General features: G+C 44.7%; 1 protein-coding gene across 20 annotated transcripts in view; it reads left to right on the top strand.

Moving 5' to 3' along the window:
* Nucleotides 1–15639, top strand: part of LOC138431382 (zinc finger protein 665-like) — a 170773-nt gene that overhangs the window by 100215 nt on the left and 54919 nt on the right. For 18 of the 20 annotated variants that reach the window (XR_011253663.2, XR_011253661.2, XR_011253662.2 and 15 more), the window contains one exon: nucleotides 2686–2749. The gene's annotated coding sequence lies outside the window, so the exon portion shown is untranslated. Of the gene's footprint in view, nucleotides 1–2685; nucleotides 2750–14886; nucleotides 15250–15639 lie in introns of those variants that run through there. The other 2 variants (XR_011253664.2, XR_011446277.1) reach the window with 2 other exon arrangements.

Here is a 15639-nt window from a genome sequence, read left to right as displayed (position 1 = left end):
GAGTCCGAGTGAACTCTGGGAGCTGGTGATGGACAGGGAGGCCTGGCGTGCTGCGATTCATGGGGTCGCATAGAGTCGGACACGACTGAGCGACTGAACTGAACTGAACTGATAGTGTAACTTCCTTGAGTGAAATGACCTAGATTCTGCTGACTTGATAAACCTGTTTCTGATAAAGTGCTTGATACATGAACAGAAGCTTTGCATCCAGGCATGGATACACGTTCATAAAGTCGAAAGTGAAAACAGAAATCATTGCCTCAGTTTAGTGAAAGCTGTATCGCATCCTTTGAGAAGGATGAGGGAGAACCCAGATAGCGTCGGTGGTCCCCAGCATCTTTGGCACCAGGGACCAGTTTTGTGGAAGACATCTTTACATGGACCGGGGAAGGAGGATGGTTTTAGGATGATTCAAGCACATTGCATTTACTGTGCACTTTATTTCTAAGCTTATTCTGAGAGGACATACCAGTCTGTGGCCCAGAGGTTGGGGAACCCTGCCCTGTTGAACTGCAGACACATAGAAACTGGATTGAAAATATTCTAAACCATTACTTGCCTGAAAAACAGGAAAAGGAAATTCCAAATGCCAACACAGAAGCATAAAATGCAATAAAAGAGTAAAACTATTGTGAGCTGAAATGTTGTTATTTTAAAAAATTACATATAAAGAAATAAAAAAACACATTATTTCATTCAGTGGTAGGTTACAAGATACCGCAGATATCTTTTTCCACTTAACGTATGTTTGGCTGAGCTGAATCTTTGCTGCCATCCTCAGGCTGTCTCTAGCTGTCGCGAGTGGGGGCTACTCTTTCGTGGCACGGGGGCTTCTTGTTGCTGTGGTTTCTCTTGTGGCAGAGCATGTGCTCTAGAGCCCATAGGCCCAGTAGTTGTGGCGACCAGGCTGAGCTGCCCCGTGGTGTGTGGGATCTTCCTAGACCAGGGATCGAACTCATCCCCTGGATTTGCAGGTGGATTCTTAACCACTAGACCACCGGGGAAGCCCGTACCACAGGTAGCTTCAAAGAGTTGCATGGAAATAAACACCAAAAAGTAATTGATTAGCAAATTACAGTGTCACTCAGGATGGAAGAGCCCATAAAATATTTTCAGGCATGTACACACTCAAGCTACTGGAGTTCCCTGGGACTCTGGTAAATAAAATTTCCAGAGAATATAGGCATGCCCACATATTGCGGGCTTGAGTCTAGAATACCACAGTAAAGCGAGTCACGCAAGTTTAATTTCCTAGCGTATACAAAAGTTGTGTTTCTAATATAGTACAATCTATTAAGTGTGCAGGAGTGTTATAGCTAACAAATTACATACCATAATTTAAAAATACTTTATTGCTAAAAGATAGTGAATATCTTGGCACTGCAGGATGCCACAAAATTTCAATTTATAAAAAAAAGGGGGGGGAATTATTCGCAAAACATGAAAATGTGGCATAAATCTTTACAACACACAATGCAGAAATATGCCTGTATGTTTGTAGAACATGACAGCTACTCTTTTGTCCACAGAATTCCAGGCAAGAGTAGCGGAGTGGGTTTCCATTCCCTCCTCCAGGGCATCTTCCCGACCCAAGGAGGAAACCTGGGTCTCCCTCATTGCAGGCAAACTCTTTACCGTCTGGGCCGCCAGGGAAGTCCATGACAGTTAAACCTAGGAGCAAAATATGTGATTGTGTATGGAGCCCTTTTGAGCCATGATCTTATATCTACAGTGGTCCAAATAATTGTTTACTTTCGTTTATAATGTGCGAAAATGTTGGATTTACAATCCTAGAAAACAATGCATGGAAGACGGCAGGTGACGATAAGGTTTAAAATACTTTCAGATTCTTCAGTCTTTGAGGAGAAAGTTAGATATGTCAAGTAGTTACATATATTTTGTATGCATGTATTAAAATGTGAGGATTAACCACTGAAGAATAGGAAACAAACATCAAATTACAAACCCATGGAGGATAAGAGGGCTGATCAAAATTGGATCAGTCCAGTGGGGGCCGTGAGACAGAGAGGAATAGGAAAGGAAAACAGAACCTTCACGTTACTTACCTAGGAACAGGGACAGAATTAACACTACATGAAGAAATGGTGAAACATGGAGAATGGATTCATCGAACAAACTAGTTATGTATGAGCCAGTGTTGTGTGCAAATGAGGCAATGCAGAATGATACATTCATCAGAATGTAAAAAATTGCGTACAAAAATCCTATGTATTATTCATGAGTCAATGAATAATAACCCTGTCTTCACGTGAGTGATACAAGACAGTTTCATGAAAAGGGTTGTCTAGGCTGAGAGGAGGACAAATATGCTATGAGAATAATGCATACTTCCTCTTACCTTTTTTTTTTTAAAGTAAACATTTGAGTGGAAAGTCTCAACTTTAAACCTATGTACGCTGGATTATGGTTGCTGGACTTCCACCATCTTCCTTCTTTCTTTCCTGTCGTAAACATGTTTCAACGTGAAAAGTTCATCTTCTGTAAGCTTAGAACGTATCTCAGTGGATTATAAATAGCACCTACAAGCATGTGATGTTTTGAAACCTCGAGTGTTTGAATAATAAAGCGTCTTTGCGGCAAATATTCAAAACGGGATCCCAACCAGCGCAGCGGAAGTATTTTGGAGGAAGACTACAATTGAGCCAAACTCTGTTTCCCTTCCAGGTGGGCTGATGGTCGTTAGCAAGACTTCCTGAGTCCTGAGAAAGAAACAGATGGAAGCATACCTGTAAGTCTTTAATGTATGAATTATTTCTGGAAACTAGAGGTTCTTTGGGGGAAAAAAAAAATGTGCTAGAGTCTGGGCATATTTCCAGAGAAAACCATAACTTGAAAGGACATACTCATAGCACCATTCACAATAGCCAGCACGTGGGAGCAATGTAGAAGGCAATGGCACCCCACTCCAGTACTCTTGCCTGGAAAATCGCATGGATGGAGGAGCCTGATGGGCTGCAGTCCATGGGGTCGCAAAGAGTCAGACACGACTGAGCGACTTCACTTTCACTTTCCACTTTCATGCATTGGAGAAGGAAATGGCAACCCACTCCAGTACTCTTGCCTGGAAAATCCCATGGATGGAGGAGCCTGGTGGGCTGCAGTGCATGGGGTTGCTGAGGGTCGGACATGACTGAGCGACTTCAATTTCCCTTTTCACTTTCCACTTTCATGCACTGGAGAAGGAAATGGCAACCCACTCCAGTGTTCTTGCCTGGAGAATCCCAGGGACGGAGGAGCCTAGTGGGCTGGCGTCTATGGGGTCGCACAGAGTCGGACACGACTGAAGCGACTCAGCAGTAGCAGCAGGGAGCCACCTAAGTGTCCACCCACATAGGAATGGATAAAGAAGTTGCGGTAAATATGTACAGGAGACTGTGACTCAGCTGTATCCACGTCTCACTATCGTAAAAAGTGCTGCTATGAACATTAGGGTGCGTATATCCTTCTGAATTATGCATTTCTGCAGATACGTGCCCAGGAGTGGGATTTCTGAATCATATGGTAGCTCTATTTTTTTTTTTTTTAAGGAACCTCCATACTGTTTTCCCTAGTGGAGGCAGCACTTTGCATTCCCACTAACACTGTAGGAGGGTTCCCTTCTCTCCTTCCCCTTGCCAGCATTTATTGTCTGTAAACTGTAAATAATGGTCGTTCTGATCCGTGTGAGGTGATAGCTCATTGTAGTTTTGATTTGCGTTTCTCTGAGATAATCAGCGATGGTGAGCACCTTTTCGTGTGTCCTTTGGTCATCTATAATTCTTCTGTGGAGAAATGTATGTTCAGGTCTCTGCCCATTTTTTTGAGTGAGTTGTTTTGTGTGTTATTGAGCTGTATGAGCTGTCTTGTGTTTTTTGGGAGATTAAGCTCCTGTCATTTGCATTGTTTGCAAATTTTTCTTCCGTCCCATAGATTGTCTTTTCGCTCTGTTTATAGTCTCTTTTTTTTTGCTGTGCAAAAGCTTTTAAGTTTGATTAGATCCCATTTGCAAAATGGAGTTTCTAACTCATCATGTTGGCAGGCTTTTCATGAAAGGGATAAAGCCAACAGAGCTTACTGTGGTATTGAGAGGCTAAGGAAACAGAAACGAGAAACAAATCCCAATTCATTATACGAATGTGGATTGGATACAAAAGCCTAGTAAACATGGGGGGGGGGGGTGGAATATCACAGGCTGAATTTAAGTGTAATACAAAAGAGCATGGGTAATGGTATCATCGTTCAGTGGCGTCTGACTCTTTGCAACCCCATGGACTGTAGCTCGCCAGCCTTCCCTGTCCATGGGATTCTCCAGGCAAGAATATAGGAGTAGGTTGCCGTCTCCTCCTCCAGGGGGTCTTCCCTGGCCCAGGGATCAAACCCACGTCTACTGCATTGCCAGGTGGGTTGTTTACCACTGAGCCACCAGTAAATCCAAGTAAGAGACTAGTTGAAATCCATAACCTGTCGGGTAATGTTTAAATGACTGTAATACTTCAAAAGTCCAGCTGGCATTTAAAACTGTCTTATTAGGGAAAATGAGATAGTTTTAGAAAGTCATCTTCATTTCTTTCCTCTTTTATTGACGTATATAAATAATAATCAGTGAGGAGTAGAAATATGGACAGCAGAAGTAATCATATTTACTCCCCGCACAGATGGATAGTTAATTTGGGACATTACTTCTGGAAATTGGACTTTCCGGTTCATATTTGAGTGAACCGAATTTCAGAACAATAGAATGTGTGACTGTTTCAGCTCTTACTTAATCCTGAACTGAAATCCTAGTGGGGCTTTAAACAGCTTCCTTCAGTGATGTTAAAATATATATATATATATTATTCAACTCCTCTTAAGCCACCTTTACATAATACTAGCTTCTTTATGGGAAACCAAATCCCATAATGCTTATTACAGAGAGAATCGCATTTGCTTTTGAATTTTCTTGAACCACACACTTTGAAGCAGGTTAGAAATTAGAATGTAATATAAATGAAAAACCAGGGGGAAAATAGCACTGGAATGAGACTGTCAGTGAAGATTTCCCTCTGGCAATTTTATTTCCACCGCGGAGAAAAATACAAGCATATTCTAAATCTGTTTCAATATGTGAGGGAGTTTTAAGTTTGATACTAGAAGATTAGCTGTTTGGGAGCAGAAGCAAAAAGGCGGGGAGAGTTGGTTTTAGAAAAGTAAAACTCTATATAAACCTAGAAGCTACCTGAGTCTCTGCTGAGGTTGTAGTTCCGTCGCTCAGTCGTGTCCGACTCTTTGGGATCCCGTGGGCTGCAGCACAGCAGGTGAGCTCAAACTCATGTGCATTGAGTTCGTGATGCCATCCAACCATCTCACCTTCTGTCGCCCCCTTCTCCTCTTGCCTTCAGTGTTTCGGGGTCTTTTCCAATGAGTTGACTCTTCCCATCAGCTGGCCAAGGTATTGGAGGGTCAGCTTAAGCAATGACATGAGTACCTTGTGACTAAATTCCAGTGTGTCCAATTCCATCACTGTGAATGGAACTCACCTCCGCGTGAATGAAGGAATGCTTCCCCCCACCCCACCCCATTCAAGAATCCCACATTCAGCGTCATGTGGCTTTTTTTTTTTTTTTTTTTTACATTTTTATCTGCCCTGGGTCTTTGTTGCTGTGTAAGGGATTTTCTCTAGTTGCAACCAGTTGGGGCCACTCTGCGTTGCAAGACGTGCACTTCTCCTGTGGTGATTTTCCTCATTGAGGAAAATGGGGCTTCGGTCGTTGCCACACATGGAGTCAGTAGCTGTAACGCTCGGGCTCAGTTGCCCTAAGGCAGGCGGGATCTTCCCGGACCAGGGATGGAACCCATGTCCCCGGCATTGGCAGGCGGATTCTCAGCCACTGGACCACCGAGAAAGTCTGTCACGTGGCGCTGAATGTCACGTCCCCAACGTTTCATCTCACCTGTGACCATGTCTCAACCCTCACTTACTCTTCCATAATCATGAGCACCTAGAGGACAGCTGAGGCATCAAATGTTTGTTATCAACGGGGAGATAACAGACGGAGGCCGCCTTAGATGTAATTTATCATAGATCCAGCCTTGAAGATAGAAGGAGAACTCTTAGCAGAGACGAAAAGTTGTTTCCTTTGATATCCATTTAGTGTGTAGTGAGGATGCGGTATACCACACCCAATGCTTGTAATACTAGTGCCTGTAATAATAATAGTAATAGCGCCTTCCAGGAGTTTCAGCCAGCATAGAATCTTCCTGCAATGCAGGAGACCCAGGTTTGATGCCTGGGTGGGGAAGATCCCTTGAAGAAGGGAATGGCAACCCACTCCAGTATTTTTGCCTGGATAATCACCATGGACAGAGGAGCCTGGCGGACTACAGTCCATGGCGTTGCAAAAGACTTAGGACGTGAGTGGGTGATAACACTTAATGTGTGTAATACTCTATGTGCAAGAAAAATACAGGTAATATGTACAGCTCTATCTGTAATCACTATATCTGAAAATTAAAGTAATGCACCATTGTTGGGAGTGTTATTTTGTACCTGCATTGACCTGATTTTATTTGCAGTATGAATTGACGTCTGGTAGGAGGTGAAACTCAGCTTCTCTTCCATTAGCATTTCTTGGTGGTGTTCCAGGTTTTAATGGACAGTAACTAAAAGTTCTGTTCATCTCTCCGAAGGGTCTTTTGACTCCAAGGGGATAAATGCATCTTTTTTCATCTGGATTCAAATTCCAGCCTGATGTGGACTTTGTTTTTGTTTGTTTTTATGTCTTTTAAGTTTTATTTTGTATTAGAGTATAGCCAATTAAAAATATGGTGGTACTTTCAGGTGAACAGTGAAGGAACTTAGCCACACATATACACATATCCATTCTCCCCCAAACTCCCCTCCCATCCAGGCTGCCACCTGACATTGAGCAGAGTTCCCTGTGCTGTCCAGCAGGTCCTTGTTGGTTCTCCATGTTAAATACAGCAGTGTGTCCATTTCCATCCCAGACTCCCTGACTATCCCTTCCCCCACCCTTCCCCCTGGTGACCATTGGGTTATTACAGAGTATTGAGCAGAGTTCCCTGTGCTGTCCAGCAGGTCCTTGTTGGTTCTCCATGTTAAATACAGCAGTGTGTCCATGTCCATCCTAGACTCCCTGACTATCCCTTCCCCCACCCTTCCCCCTGGTGACCATTGGGTTATTACAGAGTATTGAGCAGAGTTCCCTGTGCTGTCCAGCAGCTGGTTCTCCATGTTAAATACAGCATTGTGTCCATGTCCATCCCAGGCTCCCTGACTCTCCCTTCCTCCATCCTTCGCCCCTTGTGACCATAAGCTTTTTCTTGAAATCTGTGTTTCTGTTTCTTTTTTTTTTTATGGCTGAGTAATATTCCATTGCATGTATGTACCACATTTTCTTTATCCATTCTTCTATTGATGGGCATCTAAGTTGCTTCCATGTCCTGGGTAGTTTAAATAGTGCTGCGGTGAACATTCAGCTTCCTTTTTCTTTTCAGATCATGAGTTTTTTGTTTGTCTGCTTTTTGCTTTTCTTCTCTTCCTTGCACAGAAGGGAGCATTTCCCATCAAAACTTCACCCGCTGTCTCTCCTTTCAGCCTCCAGTTGCAGGATGTGCCTTTTCTGATATCCAGGGGCATCGTCAGATATCTGTTTATGACGCATGGCACAGAGATCAAATACCTATGGTAATACACATTCGTATGGTTTGGACAAAAAACAGTTAACAAAATGTGGTTTCCGCACCCCTGGTAGGAACACTATCAGGAATAATGTCTTGGCAGAGTCTCTCCTGGTGTCTGTAGCCACAGGTGTAGTCAAAACAGAGCAAAGCCTTTGAAGTGAAGTCCTTGCAGGTTGGTCTCAGGGCTTACATTGTGAAAGCTGCTCAGTCTTGTCTGACTCTTGGAGACCCCGTGGACTATATACAGTCCATGGAATTCTCTAGGCCAGAATACTGGAGTGGGTAGCCTACTGGAGTGGGTAGCCTTTCCCTTCCCCAGGGGGTCTTCCCAGCCCAGGGTTGGAACCCAAGTCTCCCACATTGCAGGCGGATTCTTTACCAGCTTAGGCACCAGTGAAGCCCAAGAATCCTGGAGTGGGTAGCCTATTCCCTTCTCCAGTGGATCTTCCTGACCCAGGGATCGAACCAGGGTCTCCTGTAGTGCAGGGGGATTCTTTACCAACTGAGCTATCAGGGAAGCCTGGTCCCAGGGAGAGGGGAGATTTTAAGGATAAACCTATATCCCTGAGAGCAAAACAACCTAGGTCACTTCTCAGCACCCAAATCAGCATCTCCCCTTGCTGGCTGCCCTGCAGAACTGAAGGTTGCCAAGCCTTCTCTGACAGCATAATCACTGCGTCCCCTCGGTATTTGGGATCACCATTATCAAACATAGGCTACAAATTTAACGTTGTTCTTTTTCTGTTGCTCATTTGTGTCCAACTCTTTGCAACCCCATGGACTGCAGCACGCCAGGCTTCCCTGTCCTTCACCATCTCCCAGACTTTGCTCAAACTCAGGACCATTGAGTCAGTAATGCCATCCAACCATCTCATCCTCTGTCGCCCCCTTCTCCTCCCGCCCTCAATCTTTCCCAGCATCGGGATCTTTTCCAGTAAAAAGGCAACAGAGATGTTGAGGGTGATATTTTGCACCGATTCCTTGAGTATCAGCAAAGCTACTTCTGTCGCCGAGAGTGTTAACGTGCATCATTTCCCTTAGATGAAGGCTCCTGCATCTTACATACATTAGACATTGTCCCTGCAGAAGACTTCCTGGGTGACGGTGAATGCACCCTTCTTAGCTGGGGAAGAGAGGCACCTTCCTGGACATTTCTGTGTATAAGACTTCCCCTAGTGCTCTTGCTATTTAGTCACTAACTGGTGTCCGACTCTCTGCAACCCCATGGACTGTAGCCCCCACCACCACCACCCCCCGCCCCAGGCTCCTCTGTCCAAGGCACTTTTCAAGTATTCCCTTTCCAGGGGTGCATCTCAGATCAGTTCAAGAAGTCTCTGAGGGTGGCAGTTAGCATTTTGTAGATTTAAAAGCTTAAAAGCTTTCCTGGGAATCTGGGGCAGCTATGCTCACAGGCTGCATCTCAGTTCTTGCAGGCTCAGCTAAGAAGGATGTCCATTTGGAACTATGATGGCTCAGATATGGTAAAGAACCTGGCCACCAGAGCAGGGGATGCTATTGGCGCAGGTTCAATCCCTGGGTCAGGAAGATCCCCTGGAGAAGGAAATGGCAACCCACTCCAGTATTCCTGCCTGGAGAATCCCATGAATAGAGGAACCTGGCGGACTACAGTCCATGGGGGTCACAAAGTGTCTGAATTGTTTGAGCAACTAAACAGCAACATCAGTTACTTAGTTGCCACAGCGCTGTTGCCATTGAAAGAAGCTTTGGAGACCTTGTTACAGCTTCCCTGGTGGATCAGATGGTAAAGAATCCGCCTTCAGTGTGGGAGCCCCATGTGCGATCCCTGGGTTGGGAAGATCCCCTGCAGAAGGGAATGTTAACCCATTCCAGTATTCTTGCCTGGGAAATCTCTTGGACAGAGGAGCCTGGCGAGGCTACAGTCCATGGGGTCGCAAACAGTCCAAGGTGACTGAACAGGTAAACAACAGCAGCAATTACTCAGTTGCCATAGCTGTTGCCATCGAAAGAAGCTTTGGAAGCCTCCTTACATTAGAATCTCAGCAACAACATTTCTAGTTTCGCTTCTGTGAATGACAGCTGCTTGGCATGGGTCAGGCCACACTTAGCTAGCTCCTATTTCCCTTGTTTAAGGGATTATGGGCTCTGCCTTCTCTAAAGGATTTGTTGACTAAACATCCTGTTCATCTCTCTCCACTGGAGAATAATAATGGCAGGCCAGATGAGAGCAGAAAGGCAAGCCAGGCTGGGCCTTGGACCTTAGTACGTGTAGGTCAGAGCTCCCAGTTCATCAGCAGTAATCGTACTGTATGACACCAAGGGTCAGCCGTTAATGAATTTCCATATTATAGAGAACTCTTTAAGTTAATCAGGCCAATTGGATCAACTTAACTGCATTAGGAAAATAATTACCGATAGTTCACTGAACATCAAAAGCTCCCAGAAATTTCTTGCTGCCTAAGCACGCTTCCAAATAGCAGAGCATAGAGTTCACCGGGTCAGGTAATTTTATGTTCGTCTGAGCTGTGACTTCTAAAATGAACATAAGATTACCCGACCCAGTTCTCACAGCATACAGATAAGACCGCAGAGGAGACAGAAAAAAATTAAAGGAAATGTCCCAGCGCTATATATGGGTGCAGGAATGTAGAAAAGTCAGCGTTCAGACTGCCTTATGTGGGTTAAAAAAAAAAAAAGGATACAAAATGAGAGTGTTTCTAGCCTGACGCTGGGAAAGACGGAGGGCAGGAGGAAAAGGGGAAGGAAGAGGATGAGATGGTTGGATGGCATCACCGACTCGATGGACGTGAGTTTGAGGATGAGATGGTTGGATGGCATCACCGACTCGATGGACGTGAGTTTGAGGATGAGATGGTTGGATGGCATCACCGACTCGATGGACGTGAGTTTGAGGATGAGATGGTTGGATGGCATCACTGACTCGATGGACGTGAGTTTGAGAATGAGATGGTTGGATGGCATCACCAACATGATGGACGTGAGTTTGAGGATGAGATGGTTGGATGGCATCACCAACATGATGGACGTGAGTTTGAGGATGAGATGGTTGGATGGCATCACTGACTCGATGGACATGAGTTTGAGGATGAGATGGTTGGATGGCATCACCAACGTGATGGACATGAGTTTGAGGATGAGGTGGTTGGATGGCATCACCGACTCGATGGACATGAGTTTGAGGATGAGATGGTTGGATGGCATCACCGACTCGATGGACATGAGTTAGAAAAAGCTCTGGGAGTTGGTGATGGACAGGGACGCCTGGTGTGCTGCAGTCCACGGGGTCTCAAAGAGTCGGACACGACTCAACAACAGAGATCATGGACGATTTCCCCGCTCTTCTGAATATAAAGACAGAGCAATGCAACTGACTTTGAGAGCAGATTAAATGAATTAAGAAATGGTGAAAGTGTCTTTTAAGTCTGTCCTAGGCTATAATGGACTGTTGACTCATAGTATTATAACACAGGGCACATTGGGGGTCAGGATTTACACCTTCTCCAGTGAATACTTACCAATCACCATATCCAGCCAACAAACCTGGATGGTCCCGCATGAACAGGAAGTGGGTTTAGTCCGTTCACAAGCTTGTTATCGGGATTACACCCATACCTCCTTCAGAAGAAAGACTGGTATCCGTCTGACTTACCCAGCACCATCCTGTAGGTACAGGAAAACCTCAGACAGACAGGGCATCAGTGTTCAATTAAACCTTAACTGTAAAAGTTGAAATCTGAAGCACTTCCCTGGCCAACAGTGGCCAAGAATTCGCCTTCTGATGCAGGGAGTAAGGGTTCCATCCTTGACTGGCGAGCTAAGCTACCGTGTCCTTCGGGCCCCAAAACCCAAACATCAAACAGAAGCAGTATTGTAGCAAATTCAGTAGTCTTCTTTTTTTTTTTTTTTTTTTTTTTGGAAACAGTCCACATTAAAAAAAAAAAAAAAAAGTCTTCAAAAAAAAAGTTGAAATTTGGTATGTGTCTGCCTCCAAGATTTCATAATAACCCTGTTAAGTTTGAGGCTTCCCTGCAATGCTGGAGACCCGGGTTTGATCCCTGGGTCGGAAAGATCCTGTAGAAAAGGAAATGGCAACCCCCTCCAGTATTCTTGCCTGGAGAATCCCATGGATAGAGGAATCTTGTGGGCTACAGTCCATGGGGCGGCAAAGAGTTGGACACGACTGAAGTGACTTAGCAGACATGCACGCAAGCAGCCCAGAGACCTTATCCAGGGAGGCTGGACATCCTGATTAATATGGCCAGAGGCAGAAAACAATCAGCTAGAGTGATCCTGTTCCAGCCCATGCGGTCGCAGTCAGCTTAGCGGCTAAACCGCCACTAAACCAGCACTAAAATGATAAGGTTATCAGTCTTTTTTTTTCCTCTGAGGCAAATGGGTGTTCTCACTCTCTGAATGCAATACTTAGTGAATCAGTGTGTGTGTGTGTGTGTGTGTGTGTGTGCGCGCGCGCGCGCTCAGACTTTTTCCAGAGTCTCACCATATTCTTGCAAGCTGCGCAAATCACAGCCAAAGCAGGTTTCCAAACTGAAGAGCTCACCTTTAGTTTCAGCAGCATGATACATTTTCAGTTTAGCTGCGCAGTCGTGTCCGACTCTTTGCAACCCCGTGGACTGCAGCACACCAGGCCGCCCTGTCCATCACCAACTCCAGAAGCTTGCTCAGACTCATGTCCATCGAGTCGGTGGTGCCATCCAGCCATCTCATCCTCTGTCATCCCCTTCGCCTCCTGCCTTCAATCTTTCCCAACATTAGGGTCTTTTCAAGTGAGTCAGCTCTTCATATCGGGTGGCCAAAGGATTGGAGTTTCAGCTTCAACATCAGTCCTTCCAATGAACACCCAGGACTGATTTCCTTTAGAATGGACTAGTTGGATCTCCTTGCAGTCCAAGGGACTCTCAGGAGTCTTCTCCAGCACCACAGTTCAACAGCATAATAAATTTTAGATGTCTCTACCTATCACCAGATAATGGAGGAAGAGAAAGGAAGAATGAGAACATTCCAGTTCTTAGCAACCTGGCAGGATAAAAAGGGACGCTCTTTCCCATTTGTATTCGTGTGGGGTCCGAGTTGTGCAATTAACAATTCACGTGTGTAGGTTTTCTCCAAGGTCTGCAAAACCTCGCCATCCAAGTTTCAAACTGGCTGTGCTGGGGACATTTTCAGAGGTCTTTTTTTTTTTTTTTTTTTTCCAGTCAGTATTGACTGTGATGGAAATCGTCACATCATGTCATTTATCTGCTATTATCAGGATCTCTCTCTTTCTCTCTGTTTCCCCCTCTTTATTTATTAATTTTTATTTTTTACTTTTTTAAAATTTTAATTCTATTTTACTTTACAATACTGTATTGGTTTTGCCATACATTGACATGAATCCACCACGGGTGTACATGAGTTCCCAAACATGAACCTCCCACCCCATATCATCTCTCTGGGTCATCTCAGTGCACCAGCCCCAAGCATCCTGTATCCTGCATTGGACATAGACTGGTGATTCGCTTCTTACATGATAGTATACATGTTTCAATGCCATTCTCCCAAATCATCCCACCCTCCCCCTCTCCCACAGAGTCCAAAAGACTGTTCTATACAACTGGGTCTCTTTTGCTTTCTTGCATACAGGGTTATGATTACCATCTTTCTAAATTCCATATATATGTGTCAGTATACCGTATTGGTGTTTTTCTTTCTGGCTTACTTCACTCTGTATAATCGGCTCCAGTTTCATCCGCCTCATTAGAACTGATTCAAATGTATTCTTTTTAACGGCTGAGTAATACTCCATTGTGTATATGTGCCACAGCTTTCTTATCCATTCATCTGCTGATGGACATCTAGGTTGTTTCCATGTCCTGGCTATTATAAACAGTGCTGCGATGAACATTGGGGTACATGTGTCTCTTTCAATTCTGGTTTCCTCGGTGTGTATGCCCAGCAGTGGGATTGCTGAGTCATAAGGCAGTTCTATTTGCAATTTTTAAAGGAATCTCCACACTGTTCTCCATAGTGGCTGTACTAGTTTGCATTCCCACCAACAGTGTAAGAGGGTTCCCTTTTCTCTACACCCTCTCCAGCATTTATTGCTTGCAGACTTTTGGATCGCGGCCATTCTGACTGGTGTGAAGTGGTACCTCACTGTGGTCTTGATGTCTGGCTTTTTGCCTCTAGTCTCTTGCTGGCTCCAAGGCTTTCTACTTAACAGGTCTTCAGTACATTTTATTTTTCATGGAAGGATTACTGCTTTAGAATATTGTGTTGGTTTCTGCCATACATCAGCATGAATCAGCCACAGGTATACATGTGTCCCGTCCCTCCCGAGCCTCCCTCCCACCTCCCTCCCCACCCCACCCCTCTACGCTGTCACAGAGCCCTGGGATGAGCTTCCTGGGTCACACAGCAAGGCAGAGGAAAACATCTGAGAAATAAAACAGAAGCGAGTCTGTTGAAAACCTCTTTGCTTTCCCGCCCAGACATGTAACAACTGTTCATTGCCTTCATCCCTACTGTCTTCAGAGCTGCCCTGTTGGAGAAAAGGAGGAATTTGATCCATCCTGAGCAAGAGGAATTCAAAAACATTTTTAAAAAGCTTTTCTTGTGCTACTTAGCCTTGAATATAAAGATCTTGCTTTTTCACAAAGGGTTTGCAATAAACGTGATAGCCTATTTCAATGGGTAGCAAAAGAAAAAAAAAAAATCCAATGGAATTTCCTTCACAGGCATAGGTCTGATCAATTACCCCTTACGGGTATCATTTCTTTTTTTTCTGCAACAACCTGAAATGTATGATTCTCACCTGAAGTGATATTGGAAAAAATAGAAAGCTCAAATTTTGTATTTTCCGTGACTCACAGTTGAATTATTTTTTTTAATGAAAAAATTTTCTTTGATGTGAGTCAATTCTAAAATCTTTATTGACTTTATTACATTTTTGCTTCTGTTTTATGTTCTGGGTTTTTTGTTGGTTTTTCTTTTTTGCCTCAAGGCATGTGGAATCTTATAAGGTGATGTCTTACCCACTGGAACACCAAAGAGGCCCCCCACAGGTGAATTTTTAAACTCAGCTCAGTCAGTTACAGTGGGGTAGCTCACAGTCATTAGAATTAATTTTGGTAGTTTCTGGGACAAGGTAAAGAATATCAGTGGGCATCATTGTAACTATAGCCTAATCTGGTCTATTTCATCAAGGCTATGGTTTTTCCAGTACTCATGTATGGATGTGAGAGTTGGACTGTGAAGAAAGGTGAGTGCTTAAGAATTGATGCTTTCAAACTGTGGTGTTGGGGAAGACTCTTGAGAGTCCCTTGGACTGCAAGGAGATCAAACCAGTCCATCCTAAAGGAGATCAGTCCTGGGTGTTCATTGGAAGGACTGATGTTGAAGCCGAAACTCCAATCCTTTGGCCACCTGATGCGAAGAGCTGACTCACTTGAAAAGACCCTGATGCTGGGAAAGACTGAGGGCTGGAGGAGAAGGGGACGCCAGAGGATGAGATGGTTGGATGGCATCACCAACTCGATGGACGTGAGTTTGGGTGGACTCTGGGAGTTGGTGATGGACAGGGAGGCCTGGAATGCTGTGGTCCATGGGGTCACGAAGAGTCAGACACAACTGAGTGACTGAAATGAACTGAATCTGGCCTCTTGTTCACCAAAAACCCAGACGGCACAAACCATAAGCCACGCACAGGTCTTGCGAGCAGACAAAGGAAACACCTAGTTACATAATGAGTTTGTCTTTGCGGAGGGGCCTGTGTTTGGTCTATATAGCTGCCTCTAGGCTTTCTCTGATTTCATGAGGTGGGGGCTACTCCCAAGGTGCAGGGCAAACGCTTCTCACGGAGATGGTTTCTCTAGTTGTGGAGCACACGCTCAGTACTCACTGTGTGCAGACGTAGTTTGCTCCACAGCACGTGGGGGTCTTCCCAGACCAGGGATCGGA

This window comes from Ovis canadensis, chromosome X (assembly GCF_042477335.2).
Source record: "Ovis canadensis isolate MfBH-ARS-UI-01 breed Bighorn chromosome X, ARS-UI_OviCan_v2, whole genome shotgun sequence".
Classification (NCBI taxonomy): domain Eukaryota; kingdom Metazoa; phylum Chordata; class Mammalia; order Artiodactyla; family Bovidae; genus Ovis; species Ovis canadensis.
Note: the sequence above shows the minus strand (reverse complement) of the source record. Positions and strands in the feature narration are given on the sequence as shown.